The sequence below is a fragment of the Thamnophis elegans genome, chromosome 1 (assembly GCF_009769535.1).
Source record: "Thamnophis elegans isolate rThaEle1 chromosome 1, rThaEle1.pri, whole genome shotgun sequence".
In the NCBI taxonomy this organism is placed as follows: domain Eukaryota; kingdom Metazoa; phylum Chordata; class Lepidosauria; order Squamata; family Colubridae; genus Thamnophis; species Thamnophis elegans.
Window position 1 is genome coordinate 106,504,650 of NC_045541.1, and position 9,767 is coordinate 106,514,416.

General features: G+C 40.4%; 1 long non-coding RNA gene across 1 annotated transcript in view; it reads right to left on the bottom strand.

The window, feature by feature from the left end:
* Nucleotides 1-2,281: 2,281 nt before the first annotated feature.
* The window catches only part of LOC116514744, a 28,574-nt gene continuing 21,088 nt past the window's right edge, over nucleotides 2,282-9,767 (bottom strand). The window contains exon 3 of the long non-coding RNA XR_004256162.1: nucleotides 2,282-2,537. This is a non-coding gene — a long non-coding RNA (uncharacterized LOC116514744). The remainder of the gene's footprint in view (nucleotides 2,538-9,767) is intronic.

The following is a 9,767-nucleotide window of genomic DNA, read 5'->3' on the forward strand; positions in this document are numbered from 1 at the left end:
AGCATAGAAGAGAATATTTGTAGCTCAGGGCTTAATTGTGGAGTCTTTGGTTCTCTCTGAGCTTGGTTGGCTCATGCAGAGATTTCATTACCCAACATCTTCAGTGCTAGAAGGGTGTGACTTGCTCTCTGTTTCTTTGCAGTAGGTTGCCCTATCACACCTGGTGGAAATGTTGTGTTCTCCTTAGCATTGAAAATGTTATCTAGCCAGGTAATAAACTGTCTGCACAAAAACAACCACGGTCAGAGACTCAGAGACAAAACAGCCAAACTCCATAAAAAGTAACATATATCGGGACTCCCATCAATCCTGAAAGATTTCTTTTATTTAGCGGCTTTAACATTCTTAACAAAAGAAGCATCCCCATGGTTCTGAGTGCCTTAACAGTTCTGGAGCTAATGTTTACCTGATGCTGCAGATGTTCTAGCTGCAAAGAACGACACCCACATTGATGGCAACGAATCTCCAGCCATCAATTTACCACACACACCATAATTTAGGGAGACCTCCAGTGTGTTACACCCCAAATGCTGGCACTGAGCCCCGACTCCTTTCGATTTGTACCATAATCTGCATATTTAACACTTCATTGCAGATCCTAGCCAAGCCGTAAATCCCTTCTGGGAGCAGAAATATGAACGCTTCAATTGGCACACTGCATTAACAGCTTGAAGTACTTCTGTTGACCAGAGTAGTTGCAAACTGCCCCTCCTTATTTCCAGACATATAGTTGTACACTGAGTAAAGATAGAAGTGACAGCTCTGTGCCCTATTGTTTTGTCTTCCAACGTTTAGCAATTGCACTGAGCAATTCTATCATAAAGAATTGCCCTGTATGGTTGATAAAACCATCAACCATACAGGGCAATTGTCTGCTTCTTTGTGTTAATTTCTCCATTTCTCCAGAAGCTGACCGAAACATATTGATTTAAAGTTCAGCTGATTAATAATACATCAAAAAGTAAGCAAGGAAATATTTCCAAACCATCAATATTTTCTGGATTAAGGCAAAGACGTCCAATTGTTAACAGCTATTCTTTGAATATTTCAGGTTTTGGCCATTAGTTATTGGTTTTATGGCAGTGAGTTTCAGCTGCTCATACTTCACATTATGTCAGATGCAATGTGTTGGGTGCTCAAAAAGCACTGCATTGTTTGGTGCTGTCCTATCTTAACCCTTTAGTTCATTTTTCTGTTATTACTTGCAGATATTTCATTACCTGACTAGGTAACATCATATGGGTATGGGTTTTTTTCCTTGATCATTGCTTGATTAGGATATTGTTTTCTGCTTGTTTGCCTGGTGTTAATCCCTGTTGATTGCTGATAAGGAGGTCTTTTGGTCCTGCTTCCTTTTAGATTTTTAATTATTTTTTTCTAATGGTATGTAAATGCTATTTATGTGTCTGTTGGTTGCTGATTAGTCTGAATGCCAAACTTCCCATTTTGTGGATTTAGCTTGGCCTAGGATGCTCAGTTTCCCAGTTGAAACTTTAGCTGAGTCTGTTCATGTGTTGTGAGATTTAAGGAGTTTTCCTTATGTCTTTTGACTGCTAGTTGGTGTTCATGGATGTGCTCTGATAATTTTCTGCTATTTCCTGCATAGTTGATTCCGTATTTGTGTGTTTCTTTTGCATTGCCCTGCCTTGGTGCCAAGTTGCCCCACATAACTTCTGATAGTATGCCCATGAAAGAAAAGACTTGATAAACCTTTGTCCTTGAGGTATTGCAACTGTTTTCTACATGCCAAGGAAATTGTCATCACAATGATTATCCTTCTCAATTTGAGCTTCTTTCAAATAATGCTTATTAGTAACAAGCTGATTTTTGTACAGCCATTTTCATTGTTAGATGCTGATATAAAAGAGCAACATTCTCAAGCAGTGCAACATTGGATGCAGCTGTTCTGACCCAGGTCCCCAAACACAACAAACCCTCTGAAGTTAACTCAGATTCCTTTAGTAGGAGTATCAGCAGCCCTGGCAAAATGTTTCTCTCTCACCATAGGCTAACAAGTACATCCAGCCAGAAGATGAATAGTTGTCTGCCACATCTATTCATCTTCACCCCGCTGCCTTTTATCCCCAGAGCTAGGGTGGGACTTTGCTAGCAACAGTGGCTCTTCCTTCCCAAGAATCTGCCACGGATTCCCACTGGTCTCCTCTTCTCTGCCTTCTGAGCATTCACACATCAGGCACTGGACTCAGATGTTCCTCCTCTTCCTCATCAGTCACCTCCAGACTTGGGGGCTGTTGACTCTCCATCTGAGGGTTGATGGACAGCCCAGACTCCATCTCTGTCTCTCTGTCTCTGCCACTTTCATTCTCTCTTCCTCCTTCCTCCACAAGGATGCTTGTGAACTCCATCAAGGATGCCTTGATGCTGACTTTGACTTCCATGTATCATCATCCTCCTCCTCCTCCTCCCTCCGATTTGGCTTCTGGAGGGACCTGTGGCCAATAGGCCACAACAGAAGGCATTTTAGATGTATCTTTCTGGGCTGGATCCACTCCAGAAGAAGCAGGTTCCTGCAGAAGCTAAATTTGACAATGTACAAGTCAGTGGCTGAATGCAAGTTGTTGAGGACAACAACAGTTGAGTCCAAAATTTCAACTGCTAAGCAAAACACTTGCTACACATGTTCCCCTCCCCCATTTTATGAACTTTCTTGCCACAGATGTTGTGAATCTCTGCAGTTATTAAGTGAATCATTTCATCTTAAACAAATCCAGCTTCCTCCATTGATTTGCTTGTTAGGAGATCCCAAAAATTGATCACCACAAGAGTCATAAATACATGCCAGTTGCTACATGCCCAAATTTTGATTATGTAACTATGGGACGTGATTGCTGCAATGGTTGTAAAATGTGAAAAAGAGTTATGTTACTTTTTCATGTGCTGTTGTAACTTTGAATGCTCATTAAACAAATGATTTTAGGTCAAGGACTACCTGTAGATTATTTTCAAGGCATTTCAGCTTTAAAAATATTTGTCATAATATTATCGTCTGAAATTTGGCATTTCAAATTCCCTACCCATACTCCGCCCTTCTGCATAGGTAAGCATTTGTCAATCTAGGCCATAAAAATTTATGCCATAAATGTTTCTTAGACATAAGATACCACAATGCTCTTCAGCTTTTCATAAATCTTATCTTCTTCCCTGTAATTGTTTTAGTCTCTTGGTTTACTTATCAAGTGTTTCACATGATTTGTCTTCTTTAGGTCACATATTTATTCTTTCTTTTTCTCAGATGAATTTGCTTTTCCTGCTTCAAAATGAACCTCCCATTTCAGCTTTCTGCAAACGTTCCAAATCAAGCTATTCAGGTTTTTTTTGTTTGGGCAAAATATGAAGCATTTTAATCTCCCCCATCATATTTTAAAAGAAAATATGAAAAATGCAGACTTTGCTTCAATTAGTCTTTTTCAGCTGGCAAAATAATTCAGTTGACTAAACAAATGTTGCTTGGACCATGACAATAAGGACAGGAATGTAAGGAAATTGATAAATGAGGATGTCATCAAATGAAAGATATCCATGATTTATGGCAAAGACAGTAGGAATTATACGTAAGAATATCATTAGCTTCAATTAGGAAAATAACTTTGTTTTAATGAAAACAATTTTTATGAGCTCTTTAAGCTCCATGAAAACTTTAACACAGAAATTTGCAACCAGATGAAATGAATAGAATATTTCACGTGGGTGGCCTTTAGGAAGCATTGGCACAAATAATATCTATTGTGGTCTCTGATCTCTTCATCCTTCATCCATTTTTCAGGTGTTTTACAAGAAATTTCAACTGTTACTTGACTGTTGCTAGGGGTCCCAATGTGGAAATACCACATTGGAGATGGTTGACTGTCCAAAAGCAGCTCCCACATCATTCCCCTCCCCATTCTGCTCTTTTCCTGCCCATCTTTTAGGTTACAATTTGTATTTTTATTATTTTATTGTGATTTTACACATTTGTGTATGTGTATATTCTCTCTCTCTCTCTCCATGCGTATGCATATGTATGTATATGTATATTTTATTGCAATTTTACACATTTGTATGTATAAATGGCAGCTTACAACTTACATATGTATACAAACAAAAGTAATAACAATAGCACTTAGACTTATATACTGTTCCATACTGCTTTATGGCACTCTCTGGGGGTGTACAATGTCAGCAAATAGCCCCCAATAATATGGGTCCTCATTGGAAGGATGGAAGGATGAGTTAACCTTGAGCCAGTCAGGATCAAACTCCTGGCTGTAGGCAGAGTTAGTTTGCAATACTACATTATAACCATTGTGCCACCAGGGCTGTTTAAAAATTAAAATAAATAAAATTTTCCTCTGTACTCTTCCTCTCAATATGATAAACTGTCAGTCTTATGCTATGCATTTTAATGAGGAAATAATTGATTGAAAATTAATTTTCATAGAAAGTCCAAAACAAAAGCAAAAAAAAGGGAGCGACACAAAAATAAGATTAAACACACACACACGTACACAAGGAAATTAGAGTACAGAATGGAACAGGACATGAGGCACATCTTCAGTGGCTCATCTCTTCTGCTGTGCTCCAGTTGTTACTGACTCTAGTTTTTAACTTTATATAATTGGGGGAAGCTATGCCAAAATGTCTGAAATGTGGTTTATGCATTTAAAATAAAAGCTACTGAAGCCAAACTGGAGATGGTAAGGAATGATAGTAGTAGTAATTATTTTTACCCCTATCCAAAAGACCACATATCCCATTAAAAAGATCGGGGACTGATTGCAAATCCAGATCTGAAACTCTGGTTGTTTGTTCTTAACTGTATATATTTCAAAGAAAACCTTTTCTTATTTAAGATGATTCTTTTTATTATATGGAGAGATAGTAAGTTGAGCAAAAGGGCACAATTCCCTTGCCAAGATGCTTCTTCCTGATGTCCGATGGCACTTTGCCTTACCCAGGGATTAAAATGAGATTGATTCATCATGACTGGTCCCATCTGTAAACAAGGTTTCTCTGTGTATACTTTGCATGCAGAAAAGCCTTTCTCTCTATTAAAAACGCCCAGTTTCGAGGAGAAGACCATTCACCTGTTAATATACTTTGAAAGGTCATTGGAACCGCTGCAAATTTCTGTTATGTAGCATAAAACTGTTCACTAGTTGCTAGGCTGCCCATTCAACTACATGGCGTGTTCTGTGTTATTCTGGAAGTGCAGCAACCCATTCTGATCCCTAGAGTTTGCGTCTGAAAATTTTTTGTGCCTGCTCTCTAGCACAGGGAAAACTTAAGTGCTTAATGGTGCCTTTAGCTTTTCCAGCTTTTTTTTTCAAAAACCAAAAGTGGGCACCGTTTTCTAGGATGATTAAATACCCAGAGGATAAATTTCATAGCAATTGATGCTAAATTGACGTACATTCCTTTGAATTCAAGTAGCCGTGCCTTTTTATTTTTTATTTTGCTTTCCCCCCCAGAACTTAAAAGAATATTACAGGACATTATGAGGGGATGATTTATGCCAAGGTTCATAGAACTCGATGGTTTCAAGCAACTTGGCATTTTGGCTGTTACAATCTCATTTTGCACAGCATTCCTAAAACTTATCAGTAATCTTTTGCTAGAACAATTTGAGTTGTACACTTAAGTCTCACTCTCTCCAATTACACTATGCATGCATGGGCAGATTTACACACATGCACACATTTTTTAAAAAACCAAGAAAACTAAAGCACTACGCTATCTGTGAGAATGAACAAGGGAAATCATGAATGAAAACAGTTGTGCAATTCCAATCTGTTTCTGCTCATCCAGGGAGATTAGGCACAGTGGATGTGTTATAAGTCCCTTTGATTAAATTGTGTCCCCTATTGGGATTTAGGAGGTCTGCCTTTTCTGTTGTGGCTCTGGAACACCATTCCCCACAGATCTGTATGGCTCCCACTTTGATGATATTCTCCCAGGTCTTGTAGAAGGATGGGTTGTGAACTTGTGAGGCTCCCTTCATTGTTTTTTTTCTTATAGTGCATGTTTTTTTCCCCTGGATATGCACCGTTCCTTTCAATTTTTACCGACCTCTCCTACTTTTAATTTAGAAGCTGTCCAGAATCATCTGGAATTGGATGGCCTCTAAATAAACAACAAATAAATACTGTCTCCACCCACTCCCCTCCCCAAAACTTGGAACAGAATATATTGCAAAAAGAAGAGAAGGAACAAAAACAGAAGAAAGAAGAATGGAAAGTTGGATAAAGAAGCACACTGAAGGAGAATCAAAAACAATGTGTCAGTCCATCAAGTGCATACATACACATACACAGAGAGAGTATAGGAAGGCATGAATGTGATATGCACCAAATATAGACTTAGTTCCCCCTTCTGCTGTTACCACCCATCCAATTACAACTGGGGCATCCAGTCATAAGTGGCAGTTGGATTATATGGCATCCTTATTAGCAATAGCATTTAGACTTATACAACACTTCATAGTGTTTTACAGCCTTTCTAAGTGTTTTACAGTCAGCATATTGTTTCCAACAATTTTACCAACCTCGGAAGGATGGAAGACTGAGTCAATCTTGAGCTGGTCAGGATTGAACTCCTGGCAGTGAGCAGGGTTTGCCTGCAATATTGCTTATTCATCCCGAATCCAATATTCTTCTTTCCTGTCTTCCCCACTAAGTTGCTTCCTTCTTCGCTTTCTCTCCTCCTCCATTTAAATTTTCCTGCACAGAAGTGCCTCTGTGGCAACAGCATAGTTATATACTAGGTAACATGGCTGGTTAAAAATTATGGCAAAGCTGTTAAAAGAGTATATTCATGTGGTTCCTGAAGCCCCAGCAGCTGGCATTTCAGTCTAGCCGGGTGGCAGGCAATGGAAATTAACACTGGATTTATCCTGAAGGAAAAATTGTCTCTCAACTGTTGGATCCAGTATTTTCTATGGTCCTTTAGATGTTGTTACAGAAGCCACACAATTGCAAAACCTGTCTATATCCAGCTCAGTAATAACTGAAGATCCTTGGTGAATACAAACCTTGGCAATGCTATCAAATGATTTGTGACTTGGAAGACGAGCCAAGGATGGATAGATTTGCTGGGACAGTTAGACTACTGAGATTAGAACCAAGGGCAAGTTTTCTCACTTTTAGCTGGTCCTTTAGAAATCTTATGGAAGGATTAAAGATGGCTTTCCCTGTAACTATGCCTATAATGGGAGGTGAAAGGCAATCCAAAACCATGAGCTACATCAGCAACTGATTCAGCTGGAGGAGAAAGCCTTGCATTTCAAAGTTTCCACAAGCATCAGTTGCTCTTTAACCAGAGTTGTGCTTGCCAGGCATCATCCCAGTTCCTTTTCCATTGTGGGAACTGAGCCTTTCAAACTATTTTGACTGTAACCAAGGAATTAGGGAGATGGATGAAGGCAGACGAACGGGTGACAGTTTCCTAAAGAATCACAGATGGAGAGCAGGCTGTAGGACAAGAATCATCCAGGCACATCTTGGGCAGAATTCATCAGACAAAAAAAATGACATGGGAAGAACTCACTTCTCTGCCTGAATTCTGAGAAATAAAATAGCCTTTCCTCTTCCTTTTGCACAGACTGGGATAAGATTTATACAGGGTTCCCCCACCCGCTTCCCTGATTCAATCCATAAATATTTACAGCATTTTTCCTAACCTTGTGCTCTCCAGATGGGAGAACAACTCCCAGAATTCCTGACCACAATTTAGTGTCCCTTTATATTTATATTTTTAAAACACCCCACTTTAAAGAATCACCCATCCCTGGACTCCAGATTGTGATAGTTCCCAAGTGAGTCAATGCCTCAAAATCTGCAAGATGAGGGAGAGCCTTCTTGGTGGTTCCCATCCTTCTTGAATTGATACATGGGAATGTTCCCATCCTGGCTGAGCAGAAGGTTTGTAAAAACAGTGTGAAATGCAATAAATGCTGCTCTTCTGCTCAGGGGCCTCTGCTGAATGGCATGGGTGTGTGTGGCTGCTAACTGCTTCACCACATCTGAAGACCTATGCTTAGCAGCCTCTGTGCCATGAGGAAAAGTTAACAGCAGTTTGCAATTGTTTGTATTTGAAGTATAGAAGTGCAAAAGAAGGAGGGGAGAAACGCAATGCTTAGGATGAGCCAATTGAGCAAAACCAAGGTTGTGTAGAAAAAAAAAGCAGGCCTGGACCCTGGATTAAGGGGAGAAATTCTGTGCAGGACGATGACAATAACAGTTGCCTCTGGAACTCCTCCTTCCTTCTTATAGCATCAAAGTTAGTTCCCTTCAATGCTTTCATGAACAAGTGAGACTTGTAGCAACTCAGAAACACCTATATTTATGCCCTGCATCAACTTCTCAGATAATTATTAGGCCATTATTAAATTCATTTACTTTGGTTGATAAAGTCCATAAACAATTTCTTGGTACCTGGTTCTCTCACCTGGGCTGAACTCAAATCCCACTTATACTCATATGGCCTGTGAACATATTCCCTGATAAATACTAAGTGGTCATTCCACACAGCTAGAAAATACCCAGTTGACTCTATTTCTAGAGCAAAGACTGGCAACCTGCAATCTGTGGGCTACGGGTGACTCTCTTCTGCAGTTCTGTGAATTTCTCGGAATTATAGAGTGAATTTGGTGTGAGCCATTGAACAAATGTAATACTCGTTTTTAACAGTTTTCAATAGGAAATAAATGTCTTGTATCTGTCTACAATAGATTCAGATACTGTCCCCACAATTATCTCCCTCCCTCATAATAATGTCATAGTAACATTTACTGCCTCCTTCAATTGCCAAGAAAGTAGCAATAGTAGTAAAGTAGTCATTGTAACTGTTGTATGCTATTGTATCTGTTCTCCTGAAAAAATTGACCCCTCTTCCCTTGAGGGTTTGTTTGTTTATAAAACTTGCATGCTGCCCATCATGCCGAAGCATTCTGGAATACAACCAAACTCACCCACTACACCACTTAAGTCCCTTGATTTTAGATTTAGATTTTATTCAGTTTGTATGCCGCCCTATTCCCGAGAGACTCAGGGTGGCTAACAATCAGAAAGGGGAAGGGGGAGTACAAAATAAAATAAAAGACAAATAGTTTAAAAACACACAACAGTCGTAACCTCGGCTGGGGCTGAAAGATTTAACTGTCCCAGGCCTGCCGGAACAGCCAGGTCTTAGTAGCTTTGCGGAAAGCTGGAAGGGTGGTAAGGGTCCGGATCTCAACAGAGAGATCATTCCAGAGGGCCGGAGCAGCCACAGAGAAGGCGCTCCCCCGAGGAGTTGCCAGTCGACACTGGCCGGTAGATGGAATTCGGAGGAGGCCTAAGTGGGATCTGATAGGTCTTTGGGAGGTAATCGGCAGGAGGCGGTCTCTCAAGTACCCAGGTCCGATACCATGAAGGGCTTTAAAAGTAACGACTAGCACCTTGAAGTGTGTCTGGAGACCAATAGGCAGCCAGTGCAGCTCGCAGAGGATAGGTGTAACGTGGGTGTACCGAGGTGTACCCACGATCACTCGCGCGGCTGCATTCTGGACAAGCTGGAGTCTCCGAATACTCTTCAAGGGCAGCCCCATCTGGAGCGCATTACAGTAGTCCAATCTTGAGGTCACGAGGGCGTGAGTGACTATCCGAAGGGCCTCCCGGTTAATAGACCCATGCCCTTAACTTTGCATTAGATTATAGCTTTTGACAGCCACGTGATATTTAGAGGGCTCTAACTGGGAGTAGGATGATCCTGGCCCTGTTGGCCTTTCAGAA